This window comes from Harpia harpyja, chromosome 4 (genome assembly GCF_026419915.1).
Source record: "Harpia harpyja isolate bHarHar1 chromosome 4, bHarHar1 primary haplotype, whole genome shotgun sequence".
Classification (NCBI taxonomy): Eukaryota; Metazoa; Chordata; class Aves; order Accipitriformes; family Accipitridae; genus Harpia; species Harpia harpyja.
The window spans coordinates 33,445,683-33,466,154 of NC_068943.1; the positions used below are offsets into that span (position 1 = coordinate 33,445,683).

Here is a 20,472-nt window from a genome sequence, read left to right on the forward strand (position 1 = left end):
AGCAGCAAGAAGGTGGGTGCAAACCTGAACTTCTGGCCCTGGGGAACATGGACCGGTGGGATCCTGTGGATAACTAACCACCCCTACTTGCAGTCGCAGTTTCAGGCAGAGGGAGATGCTAAATTACTGTGTCCCCCTCCACCCCTGCTCCTGAAGAACTGTTCTGAGCTGGGAGGGCAGCACGGGACGCTCGGCAGGCAGCATAAGCTCTCTTCATACCTGCGTACAAGCAGCACATCTTAAATTTAGTAGTGATGTGGAACATTTGGCGCAGTGTGACTTATAGGCAGACTGTCCTTGCCTGCAGATGTTAAGTGCAGGCAGCAGACACAAGCTGTGCGATGCCATCACTGGGTATTTCTGTGGTGCTAAGGAAAGGAGGACCAGGAGTGAGCTCCAGTACTGCACCCTCTATTACCCACACTATTTACTGGTTTATTTTCTGCCTGGCTCTGTTTCGGATCTCTCCAAATAGCTCTGTCCAAGACAGTGCCCAAGCATAGTTTTAGTCAAGCTTGTGCCAGCTTTGCTTCTCTCCATCTTATACCATTCCCTAATGCTATTCCAGCAGGCTTTTCATCCTCAAACTCCCCCATATGTTTTTATGTCACACGATCCAGGGCGTGAAATAATGGACCTCACAGTCTTGCTGTAAAATCATAACTCTAGTGGGCTGCAGCCTTGGCCTGCGCTCTTTTAGAGACTTTGAAATGAAAAGGTTACACAGAATAATGATGACACCTGAGGGCAAGACGTACCACACGAGGTCTGCAGGACACCTTGAGCCGAGGGGTACGGATGCAGTTTGCTCAGGAGGAGGCTTGTCCCACGCAGTGTAGACGAAAGCCAGGTGGTGCCTGCTGAATGGGCACTGTTAATCCAGTTAGACCTTGTGCCGGGGTCCAGATTGACAGAAACTGGAAAAGGTGATGTCTATTCCCACTTTCAGGTGATGCCCTGACTTCCCTTAGCCTAGGGTGCTTTTCCAGTGAACCCCAGCTTTTCTCGGAGTTGTGGTTGGTGTCACTGCTGGGAGCGTATCGCAGACCCTACAGCTGGGGCGACGCTGGTGACTGCTGTACAGGGCTGTGGAGGTCAACCAGTCCACGCTGGGGAAGCTCCAGAAAAGAGAGTCCCAGAACTCACCATTGCCTAATCAGAGAAGAAGGAAGGCTGTATCTTTCACAAATGGCCGGAAGAATCCGGGATGAGGATGCGAGGCAAAAATAGGGTCGGCTTGGGAGAAAAGTCTTACATTTGCAGTTAGTTTTTCAGTATAGAAAGAAGTGATGACAGCCTGTTCACTTCCATCCAAATCCCTCTGTCATCTAGTCCTGGGAGAGGACCAGGGTCTCTACACAGGGCACACTATATTTTTAATCCCATTAAAATATGGCTCAGTCCCTCTCGCACAGCTCAAGCTGAAGCATGAATACAATTAGATAGCAACTGAGTTTAACATCCATAGCCATAAACTTGATAGTTTGCATAATTTAGACAGGAGTTTCCTTGGAGATTTGCTGGAAATACTGAAGTTCAGGTTTTGTTTTTGTTTTTTCTTCCAAAAGTAAAAATGAAGACTACAGCTTTTTTGCAAAGGCCATAAATACAAAGCTAATTTCTCTAGAAAGAGGAGCTTGTGCAGTGCATGGTCTTATCTTGCAAACATTGTCATGGACTGCTGTTAAGTTCAGTGTGGCTTCTTAAGTAAAAGCCTGCAGCTTGCAGGACTGGGCCTCGATCCATGGAAGTGCATGTAAACCCTTCCCCAAATCTAGCATTACCTGTTTTCACACAGCATTTTTCAATCAAATGTGTGACAATCTGTCGTGGTTTAACCCCAGCCAGCAACTAAACACCACGCAGCCGCTCACTCACTCCCCCCCACCCAGTGGGATGGGGGAGAAAATCGGGAAAAGAAGCAAAACCCGTGGGTTGAGATAAGAACGGTTTAATAGAACAGAAAAGAAGAAACTAATAATGATAATGATAACACTAATAAAATGACAACAGCAATAATGAAAGGATTGGAATGTACAAATGATGCGCAGTGCAATTGCTCACCACCCACCGACCGACACCCAGCCAGTCCCCGAGCGGCGAATCCCTGCCCCCCCACTTCCCCGTTCCTATACTGGATGGGACGTCACATGGTATGGAATACACCGTTGGCCAGTTTGGGTCAGCTGCCCTGGCTGTGTCCTGTGCCAACTTCTTGTGCCGCTCCAGCTTTCTCGCTGGCTGGGCATGAGAAGCTGAAAAATCCTTGACTTTAGTCTAAACACTACTGAGCAACAACTGAAAACATCAGTGTTATCAACATTCTTCGCTCTGAACTCAAAACATAGCACTGTACCAGCTACTAGGAAGACAGTTAACTCTATCCCAGCTGAAACCAGGACACAATCAAATGTGGAATTTCTACAGACAAATTGAAGAATGTGAATTAAAAAAAACCAAACCCCAAGAGTGTTGATCTGTTTGATGGCAGAAGTCAGGCATGTGCTTACAAGGAAGGGTGAAGATGATACAGCTGCCCTGCTGTCGTTAACACTGGCCAGAGGAGCAGAGTGACATGGGAGTATTTGTGTAGCTACTTTACTGGCCCCCACCCAGATCAGAGCTATATCTGACCCTCAAAGTACCTCACAATATAGTCCTTGAAATGGAAAAAAAAAATCTCAATTACTGACAACTTCCTGGTGCTTGCTGTAGGTGATTTACTTTCTAATGTCATTGTAAATTAACATCCCATTACTATAGCATGAAAATTAACCCAAATTTAATTTTCTTTTTGCTGCTCTGTTAATTTAATGTAATATGTTTGGGGCAAGTAAGCATTTAAAAAATGTAACTCAACTAAACTGCCACAGTTAAGGTATGTCCCTGACCGAAGAGCACCAAGTTCCTTAGTGTGGAAATTTAGACAAAACACAATGTCTCATTATTGTTCTATGATTCTATTAAGGCAATGTGCCCAAAAAGAATCCGGTTCTATTAGATGTAGTAACAGGGTTGTAAAACACATATGCATGTTTTTGTCCTGTTCATATAGGCAAGATGTTATCATTTTCTTAAATAGTTGGAGGAAGTGGTTAATTTTCCTGTGTAGGTCTTCATCCACACATTTTTGAAGTTGTAATGGGCTATTGGATCTTCTACAATGAATCCTCTGTATCTTCACTCACCTGAATGCCCCATGGTCACACTGCAAGTTAGTTGGAAGAAGTAAAAAGTCCGGGGGTGTAATTTTCTACTTTCCATTACAGGAAAAAAAAAAAAAAAAAAAGAAACTTTAGGTTCTGGCAGACTTCATTTGAACCATTTCTAATTTTACTTACCTATAGATTCATACCATGTGATGGGTTATTTAGAGTTTATATTATGGATGGTTATACTTACTTAATGCAAGAACATTTGTAAAAAAAGACATGTCCACTGGATACAATACCCAGTCTATCTCTTCCCAAGTAGAAAAAAATTGCAGAAATCTTCCCCCCTACCCCCTCTCAAAGATCTGGGACCCCGTCCAGGTATCTGTCTGCTTTTGCTCTGAATTTTCCATCCAGAGCTTGTGAAATATATGTAAAGCTAATTCTGTAGGTCATTCTCATGGCAGAGTTAGAGCTAGCTACACAGGGCTCCCAATCCAGACCAGGCAGTTAGCTCAGCAGGTAAATGGGAAACCAGACAGAACAGCCAGATGGATGCCAGATTTCTCTGACTTCACCTTTGCCTTCCCCAGAACATACATTGGTGAATGAGTTTCAGTTCTGCGCCTCAGAAAGGTGGCAAGGAAGAAATGGCCTGGGTCAGCTGCAGTCTCCAAGGAGAATGGGGTGCTGTAAAGTATCCACAGACATCCACACAGGGCTGACAGACGAGACACGGGGCTGTGGCAGCCCAGTGCCTGTCAGGGGCAGCAGCTGGAAACCAGATGAGATACAGCAGCACATCTCAGACAGCATGGCATGGTTACATTTCAGCAACGACCTGGACTCCTCACTATTTTCTCTACAGTGACTTGCAATTAAATTTTCCAAATGAGTTTAAATAACTCTTAACTGGCTAAATAAATAGCCTCAAACGAAATATTTAATTAGAATTTCCCAAACAGAAAATGTCTTTTCTTTTTACAAAACCTGTGTTTTCCCGTGTTGGTTTTGGAGAGAGTACCTTTTCTTGTCTGGAAGGTCAGCCCAAGACAAAAATTCCCAACAAGCTCCAGGTTTAAAAAGTGGTGGGGTTTTTTCAGCCTCTGAGACCCTGAAAAGTACAGGCTGGAGTTACTGTGGCTTTTCACAGCATTTCACACCGCTCATTTGTCTCACTGTTTATGTAGATAGGAGGCTGCTAAGAAGTCTTTTCTGGACCTTCCCATCTCAGATGCCTGGGACACTTTTTACTCCTTCGTTTTGAAATCAGAGTGAAAGGATCTTTTCTGCTCTCTTTTCAGTTCTTATCATCATGCCAAAAGCTGTCTTGAATTATGCAGCTTTTGTAAAACTCCTTGAAATGTGTTTATATAAGAACAGACCGTAAAAATTGAAGTGAAAGGACCAAATCCTGTGCTGCACTTGCTCTTCATTGAGGCGGTGCTCAGGGAAAGCCTGAATGGCAGTGTGTGAATAAGGCCAGAACAGAGATTAAATTATTCTCTAGGGGAGTTGAGGCACCATGGGCAGGCAATGCAGATTCCTAACATATTCCCCTATGGATCCCATAGGTAATGGCAGAAAGACAGTTCATTCGGGACACTGACACAAAGTAAAGATTGAACTTCTTACCCGCTTTGTGTGACAAACTCCTGAGGTAGCTGACAGCCATTTTTGTAGCAGTCATACTTAGAAAATTTGAATAGTGTTAACCAAAACACATTTCGCTTCTCTTTAACAACTGGTTTCCTCATGGCTAGTGCACTGGTACTACCCAGTATGTCATGCATGCTGGGTCATGGCTGGGGAAGACTTGGTGAGACAGCAGGTCCCTTACGTGGGGCTATATCCTCCTGGGAGAAAAGCACACAGCCTTGTGAATGCCCTCCACAACCATAAGTCTTGAAGGTCACCAGAGTCCTTTTGCTCTAACGCCCGTTGTCACTGTTATCGCCAAGCAAATTATAATCATATTTTAGTTGGGTTTTTTTCTTAACTAAATTAAAATCACTAGAATCTCCCTATTGCAAACACTGCCTTCTGACCACAGCCGCTGAGCCCTCTCCCCTTTTACCGGGGCATGGATAACAAAGAATCTGCAGGTGTTGAAAACATATAAAACCCAGGGATTTAGGATCTCCCCAGAGAGGACAGATATTCTAATTGCTGCACAATTAAAACATCTTTTAAAATGCCAGGGCCAGATCCACAGTTTATAGAAGCAGACATGCTTGCATAAGCATCTGTGGGGATTCATGCCAGAGGAGGGACTGGGTCTACAATTTGAGCCATTTTAAAGACATCTGTAACAAAACAGATCTCAGCTTATGCTTCTGGGCATGAAAAACCACATACATGAAGCTTCAAATATTAATTTTGTCAAACATTTAATTTATTATCGTATCAGAAGTAATCAGGTAACATTTTGTGGGAGTGGGCTTTTAGTTACGTTTGATGTTCTGTTTATTCCAAAGAAACCAGGAGGTCATCTTTGTAGGAGACACTCTACTGGAAAGCATAAATGTGCCACAGCAGAATTCCTGAGGCTGGAATAGCTCATCCTCTGAACCTCCCCTATGAAATGGCAGCTCAGTCATACCATTTACATAGCTCCCAGGGTGTCCAGGCATTTTTAAGACAAACTGTAAGTCTGTCTCTCACTTAAGAGAGTTTACAGCATAAAAGTAAGTGGCACTAGCCACATCCCTACCTTCCCGCTCCGCGTGGGAGCTGTCCTGTGGGGGAAACCAAAGACCTTGCTGGCTCTAAGAGCCTCCCTTGTAGAAACCACGCAGAGTACCTGGAAGACACAGCACTCCCCCGGCACACCTGACTGGCCTTAGCTCACCCTCCGCTTCCACCCCAAGGCCATGGCACAGGCGTTGTAAGGGACCTCAGCCTTCTGCTGGGAAAGAGACTGGAGCAGAAAAGGGTTGCATGAATTTCTCGCCCTCCCATGTATCTGTTCATCCCCTCCGAATCACCGCAACACCGCACCAGGACAGGGCTGACCCTCGCTGGGACCTCTCCCCTCCCGTGGAGAGCTGCTCTGTGCAGTGATAAGAAGCTTCCCTACTTCTTGCTGTCTTATAAACAGAGGATAAAGCTTGGCCTTATGAATGTGACTTTCCCTGATTTTTGAGATACTGACACAATGCGTATTTGCAAAGACTCTTCCTTCCTCTGGCCATCTGAGTACAGTGTTTGAGAGAATATTTATATTTGGATACGTGAGATCAAAGATTTAGGCGAACAAAGGCTTCAACAGAAAAATAATAAATAGAAGACACCTGTAAGAGCTGAACGCAGTTGAAAGCACAATGAATACAAGGGTAAATACAGGTTCCTGTGCAGCTGCATGCTCGAAGGAAGCGACCAGCCATAGATGCAACAGTTAAGCACAAAGGCAGCGTGCTACGAAGTGTTTACAAAACCAGGTTCCTCAGGGAGTGCATGAAGTAGGACCTGAACTGGGTACTGTGAAAATCTGTGCATAGGCGATCTCAGCCAGCACTCAGAAAAAGTGATGAAAGTTCCTACCGAGCTTTGGAAGGACCTAGAACAAGCCCCAAAGACCAGAGATTGCATTTTCCCAACCTCTCAGGTCTTGCACACAGTTACCACGCGTGGTTTGCCAGTCTGCTGGCCCAGCAGAGCCTTTGCCTTCTGGTACCCAGGCACTGTTGACCTGTCTACCTGTCTTTGACTGAGAGGCAAGAAATTTCAAAGGACCGCTTTTCTGCAAGGCAAGAGAGCACATGGAGTTACCGAGAGGTGATGTGTCAGTGGATTTGCAGCTAATATTTGCATGCTGGCTCTTCCCTGTGGTAGTTTACCTTTATCTGAGCAGAGTCTAGTTGCAATGCAAAGCTGCAATGCAATTAAACGTAAAATCACTTAGGGGAAAAATCCCTCCCAAACCCCTACACATATTACACCGTCCCTCAGCTACCTCTCAACTTAGAATACTGCTTCATTCTTTCTGAAAAAAATAGCTTCTCAGTTTCATTTTCACATTTTGTTTCCTGCTAAACCTTCCAATTCATTCACCCCAGAAAAGAAAAACTCCTTTGCTTTAGCCGCAAATAAGTATTTTGGATGTACCTGCACCCTAAACCAGTTCTCTGAAATCTCTACTGACATACCTGGTAAGTTCTAGAGAATAGCTTAATTTGGCATTAAATTAGAAGGACAAGTGGAGAAATGCCTGAATTCCTGCACTTTTAAGCTCATAAGGAACAGGGACGACCAATGCTACCAGAACTCATACCGCAAACAGCAGTAACTATGTTCACAGAGCAAAATAATGGAAATAAAGGAACTAGGCACACACGCAGACTGAGCAATGATTGCCTAAACTAATGCAGAGCACAGCAAATAAAGGATCTTGAAGTAAGATACACGCAAAAATTAAGGTGAGCAGAAAACAGAGGAACTGACATATTGCAGGAATTGTCTATTTTCCAGTGCAGGATCCCACGCAGGTCACGTACCTAGGGGCTACGTGCTTTACAGGAATCTGTCAGTTTAGTGCCTTGACGCTGATGGTTCTTATCTACACGCTGCTGGAACGCCTGGTGGTTCTGGTTTGCAGTTCATAAAAGCAGTAACGCTGAGAGCAACATTTTATTTGTGACCCATTGTGTTCCCATTTTCCCACCAAAAAAGCCTAAAAATACATTATGTCATTTTTGTGGGGGAAATTGTAATAGCTCATCGTTTTTATGCACGTTCACTATCTTTTCTTATTGTTTCTCTCAAGTATCTTGTTACATGAAAAATAACAACAGAATACAACTGAACAAATATTATTAAATACTCAAATTAAAAAAATACAGTGATTATACAGTGAAGTGTTAGTTAGACAGCACAGAAACCCTGAAGAATATATGAAAGAAGCTTAAATTCTGATGCTTTAGGCTGAGTAAGGCTGGTTTACTGCACAGACTGAGAGTCCAGGCTCTTACGGCATGGCCTCCTAATCACTTCCTTTGAAACATTAATGGTATGGGATATGTATCTCCACAATAAAGATGGGTGATGAACATACTGTTCTTTAAAGCAGTGTTCAAAACTCCTTTTCTTCCAGAAACCTCCTGACTTGCCATTCAGGGTAGGATTTGGCTCCTATAGGTGTCTATATGCAGATGTTTATCTGAGGGCATGTTGTGTAAGCTCCTGTTGTAGTCAGCTGAAATCTATTTAGTACAGTCGGTGGAGCTCATTCAGGTGCTTAAATACAGGTGTCTAGTTGAGATTCCCTGGTACCATAAGGAGGCATCTATGCAGGGCTGGCAGACGGTTATGATGGGACTTATGGGAAACCAGAACCCTGCTGCAGCAGCAGCGGGATGCTACTGGGATAACCCTTTGGTTACCCCTTTGGGGTAACCCTGGGATGCCTAAAATGACTCTTGACTGTGGTTTTGCAGCTCAGTAAAGCCCAGTGACTTCTCATTTTGGCTTTACTTTGATCTTAATAATTGCAGTTTTTCACGTATAGTGAGTCACCTGGGCCTGATCCTGATGTGCAGGATAATTCTGGAGAAGCTGTACATAAGATTTTCAAAGGGTAATGATACTCTGTGATGCACAGCAGTGAAAAAAATTTCCCAACGTTCCTTCAGACTAAAGGCTGCTCTAGCACTGGTGGCAGTCCTGCTTCAAGAGGGAGGTTGGCCTGGATGACCAGGCGACCTCCAGACATCTCTTCCAACCGACTTTTCTATGACACTATGGGCCCGGCTTATTCAGTCCTACACAACAGAGCGTCTTTCTAATCTCTTCACGAGGTCTGCTCCATTCTTGAGTTGAACCAGAAGCCAGTATTTACGTTTTTCATGGCTTTTCTGTGTCAGTCTGAGCTGGTTCAACAATTCCCCAGGCCATGGGCTGTGTCTCTATTTACATTTGTAAAGGGTCCAGCACACCCTCTGTGCCATACAAAAAACAGCATCTCAAGAGACTGCAACTGTACTTCAACAGTGTCTAATTATATGGAGCCCTTATATCAAGAAATACCTCACTGACTTTAGGAAAAGCTAAGTGTGAACTTAAAGCTGATCATGTATTTAAGCATTTTTCAGAACACAGATGATAAAGAAAACAGCAAGTATTGATTTTAACCTGTCGTGGTTTAACCCCAGCCAGCAACTAAACACCACGCAGCCGCTCACTCACTCCCCCCCACCCAGTGGGATGGGGGAGAAAATCGGGAAAAGAAGCAAAACCCGTGGGTTGAGATAAGAACGGTTTAATAGAACAGAAAAGAAGAAACTAATAATGATAATGATAACACTAATAAAATGACAACAGCAATAATGAAAGGATTGGAATGTACAAATGATGCGCAGTGCAATTGCTCACCACCCACCGACCGACACCCAGCCAGTCCCCGAGCGGCGAATCCCTGCCCCCCCACTTCCCCGTTCCTATACTGGATGGGACGTCACATGGTATGGAATACACCGTTGGCCAGTTTGGGTCAGCTGCCCTGGCTGTGTCCTGTGCCAACTTCTTGTGCCCCTCCAGCTTTCTCGCTGGCTGGGCATGAGAAGCTGAAAAATCCTTGACATTAGTCTAAACACTACTGAGCAACAACTGAAGACATCAGTGTTATCAACATTCTTCGCATACTGAACTCAAAACATAGCACTGTACCAGCTACTAGGAAGACAGTTAACTCTATCCCAGCTGAAACCAGGACATAACCAGACCAAAATTGTTGTTCTGTGAGCAGCAAAGTCTTCCTGATTGTGACAATTCATTGAATTTGTATAATCTTGTGACATGTCTGAGCTGTTAGGAAGTATGAAGGTGGGCTGCTACTGCTGGAAGGAGACAAGGATGTGAGCTTGAGCGCAAGGTCTCAGTCGTCCCCACTTCTTCACGGTTAGCTCCTTTCCTGCCTTAGCTCCAAAGAGCTCTCCCCAAATCAAACCTATGAGAGAGAGAGAAGAGCTGTAAGCAGGGTAAGTGGGGGCACTGATGGTTCCTAACCCTCTTTTACTTTGTAGTAGTAACAGTCTAAGAGGTCAACACTGGTGAGAGAAACCTAGAGGTCCTTGGGCTAAGAGATATCACAGAGGCTGTACCCAGCAACTGCAAGCAGCAGTGGAAGGGGAGAAGGAAGGGATGGATAATACCAGTGCAGCAGCTGTGCTGGGAAAAAAGGACCCCAGGGGTGTCCAGCTTCAGGGTCATGGTGAATGCTGGTGTGACCAGAACAGCTACATCAGCAGTAGTGCAACAAAAAGGCCCAGAATGGGACATAGGACAAGAGGAAATGGCCTCAAGTTGCGCCAGGGGAGGTTTAGATTGGATATTAGGAAAAATTTCTTCACCGAAAGGGTTGTCAAGCATTGGAACAGGCTGCCCAGGGGAGGGGTTGAATCACCATCCCTGGGGGTATTTAAAAGACGTGTAGATGTGGCACTTAGGGACACGGTTTAGAGGTGGACTTGGCAGTGTTAGGTTAAGGGTTGGACTCGGTGATCTTAAAGGTCTTCTCCAAGCTAAACGATTCTATGATTTATATGTCATTTATCCTTTTCACCTGAGAAATTAATTTCGGAACAGAATGAAATAAGTGGATGTAATTGAACAGACATCCAGCTTAATACTTCTTGTTATAATATCTGATAACTACATATTTTTTGGAGAACATGGTGCTGGATTCTCAGTTGACTCATTCATTGTGCAAGTATCTATTAAATTTCCAACCACTGAGATTTATTTCTTTTCATTAAAAGTCATTATTATTTATATGGTCAAGAACATAAGTAATGTTGGAAAAAATAAGTATTAAAGTCTAAGAAAAAATATTCAAGTCAATAATAACAGAAGAAAAGAAAAATATGTAGTACATATTAAAAATGAAAACAATTGTTATAAATATAATGGCCTTAAATGTTTGCTTTTATGTGACAGATGTTTTTAACAAAATGTCTGTGTTGGCAGTTTGAGCACACTTATGATTTTAATTTGTGTAATATTCCCTTTTAGTATTGATGTCTATTTACAACATCTGTGAAGGGTCTGTAACCTGAATGTGACAGGGAAAAACTAACAGACTGCTATTGGAATCTTTCCACTGGATCCATGTAACAGACTATTAACAAAAATCTTAAATAGCTATTCTAATCATCAACAGCAATCTTACGCAAATTATATCAGACCCAAAGGACCCGATTAACTTTAAAATGCCTTACAGACCTGAAACATAGATTTTGCTCCTCCTGCCTTCCTCTGTAGAGTCAAAATCGGATCATATCACAGCTAGGCACACACAAAATCAGTATGCAAGGCAGGCTGCAGACACGCAGGCAGGGTTCCACTTTCATGATAAGGAAAGCACATTTCTGAGTATTGAAATTAAATATAATCCTTTTTTTTTTTTTTCCTGTTGCACTTCTATAAATCTCCAACTGGAATTCCCATTGCATAACAACTCTTTTAACCAGCTAGAACTTGGACAACATCCTGGCACAGGGAGGCATTAATATGTCAAAGAGCTGCCGTTAAAGTGATACCACTGATAGAGGTAGATACAGGATTTCTGCTTGAGGAAAGCCAAGTCTTACTTACCAAGATGGTTTCAGAGCATAGGAAAGCGTGAATGAGGGAACATGAGCTGTCCTTTGCTATTAATTGCTTAATATTTGCACAAAATTTGAAATGTTAACTATTATTGTTATGTCCCAGAGGTCTTTTCCACAGGGTTCTTGCTTGTTCACGCCTTCTAAATCAGGAGCCAAGATTCCCCCCACCTTTTGCCACTTAGGCCCTCTCTTCCCCTCCCCTCCCACACATACCCTTTGTTTGACCCCCTCTATACTACAATAACTATTTAATTAACAACAGTTGTTAAATTTGTTTATGGCCTGACCTTATAACACAGTTTGGCTGGCCAGTTAGGATGGAGCCAAACTGTTTTTTACTTAGGTTAAGAAAAAAGCCTAGATAGGGACCTAAGCTAAAGGCCTTTTTTCTAAAAAAAACTGAAAACCAAAACACAACAAAAAAAAGTCATTCCATTTGTATCACCCTTTGCCTTCATCCACCATGGCTGCCCAAGTGACATTACAACCAAGTCCTTGACAGCAGAGCCCAACAGCCATTGCTAAAGTTTGCTATTTTTCATACAGTAGAGGAGAAAGGGGGACAGTCCTTTGAAAGCTTTTATTTAAAGCAAAGCTTTTTATTTAAGGCAAAAAGCTCTCTTCGTCTCTACCCATTTTCCTTGCTATATGGAAGTTGGGCCCAGTTTCTGGCAAGAGAGCCCCAGGTTCTCTGACAAATCTGGGTCTCTGCTGGGTACAGCTGCTTCCTTCTGACCACTGATATGGTCCCACAGGTAGGAAATTTCTGGTGTTCCCTGCAATTACCTTGTATTTCTCTCTCACTACACATATTTCACTTCTCTTTTTCTTTCCATATCTTTTTATCCTCCTTTGCCTTGTTTCTTGTGTTTTTATTTCCAATTGCTTTTTCCTTCTTTTGCTTTCTGCCCCTCAGAATTTCCACATTAAATCACTTGAAAGTAGAGCATAAAAGTCTTTAACAAAAAAAGGCGTTAGCTTTTGTTTACCACTCTACTTCTAAGTGCATTGGATGTGGAAATCCTGTGAGGCAGAACTAAGACATCCTCCTGAGGATTGATACTGTTCTAGATGTGTTCTATATAATTCACAAATTATATATTGCACAAATAAAACCAGGGATGTTTTTCATATTACTTAGGTTTTCTTCTTTTTCAGAAACATTCAGATAATGATTTTAGTACGTCGGTATCTTTAGTACCTCAGTCAAGATACCTCTCTCTGAGTCCAGGATGGTTCCCCAAGCCCTCTGCTGCTTAAGCAAAACTGACTTGGAAAGTTTTATTTCATCTCTGTGAAGAGAAACGTGACTGCAGGTGGGTCTAGAGCCAGACCATGGCTGACTCTGAGTGTGTTTGCACATCGGAGAAGAGAAGAAGCAAGGCCTCACTGCATGTGAATGGAAGAAGCCAAAGGAACTCACCCGCTTGCCCTCTGAAGGGAGGTGGGTTATTGGTAGCAGGGAGAACTGCTCTTCGTTGTGCCAATGTCACTGCTCGTAGAAGAGGATTCTGCACTGCTGCGGATGCTGTCTCTGAGACAAAGCCAGCCCAGGTGATTAGAGATTCATTAGCTCTTTTCATGAGCGCATACCCTGGCCAAACTGGGACTCAATTTAAAAAAAAAAAGCAAGCATGGGTGGACATTCCATACTGTGAATTTCAGGGTCTTCTAGTAAAGTCTTCAGACATTCACTGAACAAAACTAGGTACACTCACTCCCAAACAGCTTACTTCTTCTGTCTGTGCAACTGAGCTTGAAACAGGCTTCCTATGAGACTTCATCCACTTCCCAGTCACATTTGTGGCCGACCTAGCACAGCAGTGGAAGTGCTATCAGAATGCCTCCTCATTCCGGCTTCACCCCGACAGAGCGAGAAGGCACAAAACTTAATTTCATAATGTATTCTTTGTTTATCCAAATCTGAAAAAGATTTCAGCTTGAAATCAGAGAGGTTTTTGAATACGGAATCAGCCTGTTTCTTACTTTATTCAAATTGACTTATTTCAAGTTCTGTTACTGTCCTTTTGAACTGTTCTCCTGCTCTTTTTGTGTAATGACCTGTACGTGTTCCAAAACAGTTGAGTGAAGTTAAATCATAAAACAAAGGATCTCTGCTGAACCTGAGTGTCAAAGAAAAATTAAAGACATATTTTGGAGAAAGGTTGAGGAATCACAGCAGCCACCGGTCTGGGTACATGCAGAAGACTCAGGAATATTAATAAACCTGAGTTCAACCAGTAATGTATGGCTTTTTCTGCAGAAGTTTGAGTTCAAAAAGTTTTAGTCTTCTGCTCAACTCATGATGTACGTAGCATAATCAGTTCTGTTACCCAAAACGAAATCTTGGACTGAACCCTTCTATGTCTCTTGAATTAAACTGTACCAGGTAGACACAAGGTTTGGACTGGTAGTCACATATTCATAAAAAGTTTTAATGGAACTACATGAAAATTTATTGCATTCTTTGCAATATTTTTCTACATTATCTTTAGCAACGTTAAAGCAGATAAATCACAATATTAAATACACATGTTCCCTAATTGCTGTTACTTTTAGCCTGGTTTCCCATAATTCCTGCAATGGGGCAGGCTGTCTGTCCTCCTCTCCTGACCTCCATGGCCAGTTTCAATCAAATTTGAAAGAGTAAGGCTCAAACTGGAATCTTATCTTAGGTTCTTAATTTGAACAAACATTTCAGGGAACTGGAGAAGAAGCCCTCCTGGAGCAAAGTTTCCCTCTACAGTCAGTGGAGACAGGTAAACGCCTTTGGATGTCTCTGAAGGCAGGCCTGGTCTGCAAAATTTAAATACCTAGTCTCAGAAAGGTAGCGATGATCTTCTGTTGCTTGTGGTAGGGGCAGAAACACTGGAAGAAGGCTGGCTCCCTAGCTTTCTGGAATTTAAGCTCAAGTTAGGTCCCTCAGGTAGGCAGGCTTGACCCCATCTTAGGCACCTATAGACCAATGAAGATCTGGAGGATGGAGGTCCTCAGGCAATTTGCCCTCACTGAGACAGAGACACGCTGAGCTCAGCTATGGCGTGGTCTGTCTGGCTGTGGCCGGGGGGGCAACCAGCACACCCACAGCTCCAGATAAGCTGCAGCATACGATGAGTCTCAGCTGGCTGAAACGGTGAAGAGGACCTGGGCAGGGGAGCTGGGGTTATGATGGGGGAGGCTGAAGAACGAAGATAGAAATCCATAAGAAACAATTTGTTCCTTTTAGAATTTGTTCGCATTTGTTAGTTCTGCTGCTCACAAAACAACTTATTCAAGTATGTCAGTTGCTTTTGTTTACTCTCGCAAATGCCAAATGCATTCCAAATTCAACTGCTGGAGTACCGGGTAAGCCTGTCCCATACCAATTGCTTTTCCAGGACATCAAATGCAAATCCTGTGTTGTAGGAATATATCTTTTGTGGGAGGATTTGCTGATATTGCAGTCCAAATGCCTAACTCTTACAGGAACAACCATTGCACTGACTCTTGCTTACATTTTTAATCTTTCTTTGGCCCCTGGCCATTTTCTAAATAAATGAAACATGCCTTATTGTTCCACCCAGCAGACAGATGATAAAAAGTCTGTTTCAGACTATAGGCAAGTCAGTCTTCAGCCAGTCACTTCTAAAGACATGGAACAAGTACAGCAGTCTTTAAGTTTAATATTACCCTTCCACATTTTAAATCAATTTACAATCTTTCTTTGTAATAAGTTTGGTTACTTCCCAAATCCAGTACAGGGGATGTTTTATTGCCAATTATTCATTTCTGGTATGATGTTCTTGATAAGGGTTATGTCAAAGACTACACTTCTTGATCTATACAGAATCTTTGATATAGCATCTCACACAGGCCCTTTGTTTCAGTAAAGCTATGGATGGTACATATACCTTAACAAGTCATTTTTCTAATGATCTGCTTTGAAGGCCACAAAATACTCTTAATGATGTTCCAAATAACAAGGGCCCTTTGCCTTCTAGAATTCCCCTTGAGAACATAACTTGGCTGAAATAAATTTTTATGTATAGTAACAATATAATCTCTTTGCAGTGCTCACAAAATAATAGACTTACTTGCATTAGTGAAGACACAACACTTCATAAGCCAATGTATAATTCAACCGAGAATTCTGATTTTCAGTCTGGTTTAAAAGTAACCTTAGAATATAGCTAGTTTCAACATGATTAACATGTGCAGCAAGCTAAGAATTCACCCAATACCTATTTACCAGTCAGATTCATTTTGCACATGAATTCAGAAGACTTTTAAAAGATAGATGGAAAACTGTTGTGAAATGAAAAGTTTCATATAGTATGGGAGCTGATACCATTAACTTAAGCAATTGAAAACCTTGAATTTTTAGGTATAAAGAAAAAAAATCTTAGGTATATCTGCATATTTCCACAGAAAAAAAAAAAACCAAACTTTTTCCACCTCAAAATTTCATATTGTCAGAAAAAGAAAAACATGGTCATTTGTCAAGGATTCCTGCATGTCTGGCTGTCCATTTTGAGCCATGGCAATAGCTTTGCCTGGGCTGTCAGTTCTGGGCGAATGGCCACTGTGCATATGCACCAGTACCTGCACTCGCCTGCAGCTGATATACAGTTTATTTGCACACATTACAGATGCAGATGTACAGTATGTTTTCTGCATGTGCAATAAGCCCTATACTTCCAGAAATGTCAGGCTCACAGTGCATGAACTGGCCATCTCTATACAACCTTCACCCATAACTCCTAGAAATAGATGACCTTTGTAAGATTTATTTGAAAATATATATATATATAAAATATATATATAATATAAAAAATTATTTGAATTCCTGCTCGCAACAGACCTATTTGGCAAAAATTCTCACTGGCCACATTGTGAGCCATCCTGAAGCATGGCTGTGTCTATACTAGTAAATAAATCAGGCCAAGGTGCTTTCCATGGCCCCAAGGGAAGAAACATGATGCTGACGCTGTACTCTTTCCCCAAAACAGGGTGGCCCTGTTCATACTGCTTATTGGGAACAGTCATGTTGTCCCTTACATTGTGCCGGGGCAATGTCTGGGAGCTTACTAGCTGGCACAGGACTATGCCGGGAGTTGCTACCAGTTACACAATACAGATAGTTTCTGGACAGTGTTTGAGGCCATGCTCTAACCCTGTTTATTTTACTTTTCCTGATGTCACTCGCAGTTACAGTAAGGAAGCCACAACCAGGAATTACGGAAGAGGCAGGCAGAGCAGTCTGTGTCCTGGGGGACTGGGCCACTCTGACAGTGGAAATACCGAATCCTGGCCTCAGAACTGCATGGAACCAAATGAGGAACCAATAACTTGTTTTAAATACATTTCTTCATCTGTGAGGGCAGTGTTTGTGTTCTGCTTTACATTAGGCTCCTTGCATTTAAAACTCAGGTGTCTCAAACTGCTATAGACCTGGTTGCTATTTCTAAATCTGCTCAAGCAAGTGCCCTCTGCTTACAGATCACCCTGCTTCCACATGTAAGCAATGTTCAGCTCTCCCACAACCACCACACAACCCACATTTCTGGCCTTGCGGAGGTATTTTTATGCATAACCACAGATGGGATAGAAGTAGAGAGTAGGCAGATCAGCCCGCCTAATAAATTTGGCTTTTAGAATAACAACAACAAAACAACAGTTCCAAATTCACCAGTGAAGCCCAGTCTCTAATGAATTTGTATCCCATAGCTGATTGAACTTTCCTTTGAATTGTGGCATGAGCTTAAGTTCTTATTAGACATCAGATGATCCGTAGAGATGCTAGCCATTTTAGATATGCTATCATTCATAGCTGGGAAACCTTCAGGAATACTCACACGTAGTTTGACACAAAAGAATTCTTAGAAGAGAGAAATCTTGGCTGTGATGTTGATACTCCACTGCCTTGTGGGGCCTGAACATCAAAATACTCACGGCTAAGGCATTTAGAATTTGTGTTTCTTCATTTCACAATCCTTTTCTCCTCCAGAAAGGTCACTAATGCCATCTAAGATACCTCAAGATATCTGACACGTGCGCATGGAGCTAGAGGATACGACAAAAGACCTATGGGAGACCAGGGCCCTGCAGGACCAGAAGTGGGTGGCCATGCGTTCCCACTCTGCGACCAAATCAAGCCTGCAGTCATAAATGCCATGGATTTGAGACAGCTGCTGGGCTGTCCAGAGATAGGCATCTGGTTTAGGAGGAGCTGAATGTCACCCAAAGGGTGTTTCTCACCTCAACCTAGCTGTGTGTTCTCATAAAATATGAGCCTGCATCAAAGGTGGCTGAAGTCAGTGAGCACTTACTGAGGGAGGACTCGGACATGCATCCATCCACACAACAGGCTCCCGCAAGCCCTGCTTCCTTAGGAGACGAGGCTATAAACACCACTCTGAGCTTCCCTAATTATTTTTCTGTTGCTGTTAGTTCCCTATCCCATTCTATCCATGGCAGAGGACAGAGACCTTCTACCCGATCTAGAGGAGGACTCTTGTGCCAGCTCCAGTGACAGAAATGCAGTGGGTCTGCAGGGGGACTAAGTCTGGGTTTGAAGCACGTGAATGACCATCTTCGGTGACAATTGTGCCTGGCAGATTGGTACGCTGTATTTGCTAGAAAAGAAACCGAGCCTGTGTGGAAGGATCTCTCTGAAGACAGCACTATAAAGAGTTCTGTTCTTTGAGGTCCCACCTGGAGGGTTTTCTGCAAGAGGGTCAGTCTGTTAGTTTACATGTGCATGACTGCAAGCAGAAGTTAACCATTTAAGTTTCATAATTAACCTTGACGGACTTCTGTAATGATTTCTGAGCATGGAATGCTGTCTTAGTTATTGCTGAATATTAGAATAATGAATGTGTTGCTTTAGTAACAGGATTGCTGTTAGTAAAAAGCAGGGAGGAAAAAAATTGGCAGAAATTAAACCATTAAACACACAGTGGTTGTTCAGAGAGAATTCCTCAAAGAGGAAAAATGGGAACACAGAAGATCAAAGGGAATTATAGCTGTTTAAAGATGGATGAGGAGAAGAAGAGGCGGCATTTTCTGGACTATATAGATAGCATTCTAGGATAAATAGCACTGATTTGTCTGAGAAATCTAGGCTTCTATTCCTCAATATCAAAGGGACGAAGCCTCAGGTCCAATAGACTGGCACACAGACTTCTGAAACATTTTGGTACATGGAACAACACACAGATAGACATAGACATAGACATATTTTATATGGAAAATATCTATATACTTTTTAAATGATTGCATCTGTGTACACAGATATATATGTATATGTATCCATGTATATGAACTGTGGTAGAAAGGTATGGTTTCTGGTTTTTTTACCTTACAGATACTACATTTCTAATTATTGATACTGTGGAAGGAAAGTGCAGCATGAAGACTGCCAAAGTACTGTTGGCTTATAATAATAATACCATCCCATGGCACTTACGAGGTTCACTGTAACAATCAAACTCAAGTATTGTCTTCTTTCTTACCAACCTGGACATTTTGTTTGCGTACAGTTTTTTTCATGCTCTGCTTTTCAAGTGGACACTTGTTTTCTGAGACTGTCCTGATGGGGCTGAGAAATTCATTGAAATCCACAGTACAGGAAGGCAGGGTTAATATGGCCACTGTAACACTTTTGATGCAACAACTTTTAATCTGAAAATGTTCAGAAAAGTCTCTGTATGTTTGGTGTTTTTTTAAAAAATATGTTAGTGTCTTCTTTTTTTTTTCCAGTGTCTGAGTCATAATCCAGAGGATATTTTGCAGTAACTTACTGCTGTGGATGAATGCATCATGCACATTAAACAAGTGGTGCTACTGTTCACTTTAAGCCAGCTCACAATCTGTATACTCATTCAACTTTTTTCTCCAAACAGTATACATCATTCTGAGCAGCTTCTATAAACAGACCAAGTTCTGCTTGCTATAGCAACACACCTCCAATAAGTGAATTTTCTCGTTGATTAGACAGAGGAAAAGTAATATTTCTTAAGTGCTCTGAAAGAAAATTGGGAGATCCAGCATACTTGGGTCAATAAATATCTGCTTGTAGTAACCCCACAGTAAGGTCCTCATCCATCCTTAGGGTGTGATGGATGCACAAAAGATGGGGGAAAAAAGTAAGAGATAATGATAACAACTGTATGTAAACTGGGGCCTGTCCCAGTACAGAAAAAAGGTGATGGAGAATGGTTCTTCCCTGCTCATCTCAGGTATCTGCGATTTGGATGTCTACCTCTAGATAGATGGGCTAACTCTGAGATGAACTTACAAAGCAGGTCAGATGAATGCTACTCTGTTTCTCTATACCTATATTACCTATAAAAAGACACTCAATAATCAGCTTGAAGCTAGATATTTCCAGTATAAAATTAGGCAATATGAATCCCCTGGTTTCTGTGGGTGTGCCTATATTTCCCCATCTAATTCTGATTTCTTTCCTTTTCTCTCTCTTACTCCTATTTGACCTGACATACAGGCAAACTTTGGAAACCAGTAGGTTATTTCTGTTAAGGCAAAAATTAATAATTGTTACCTATATGTGTGACACAACCTTGTTTAGTGCAAAGGACAAAGTGATTTCTGCTCAGAGCTGGTTAGAATCTTTTTCATCATTGCTTGAATGCTTTTAAATTAATACTATTTTCCTTAAAATGGACTATTTTCAATAAGATAAGTACTTGCTTAGATGAACACTGTCATGAAGAACT

General features: G+C 42.3%; 1 long non-coding RNA gene across 1 annotated transcript; it reads right to left on the minus strand.

The window, feature by feature from the left end:
* Window positions 1-8,569: 8,569 nt before the first annotated feature.
* LOC128141356 (uncharacterized) lies at window positions 8,570-14,864 on the minus strand. Its single transcript, XR_008234974.1, has 4 exons — window positions 14,569-14,864; window positions 13,179-13,289; window positions 9,867-10,095; window positions 8,570-9,281 (listed from the first exon to the last, which is right to left on the minus strand). It is a non-coding gene; the product is annotated as an uncharacterized LOC128141356 (long non-coding RNA).
* Between the last annotated feature and the right edge of the window lie 5,608 nt (window positions 14,865-20,472).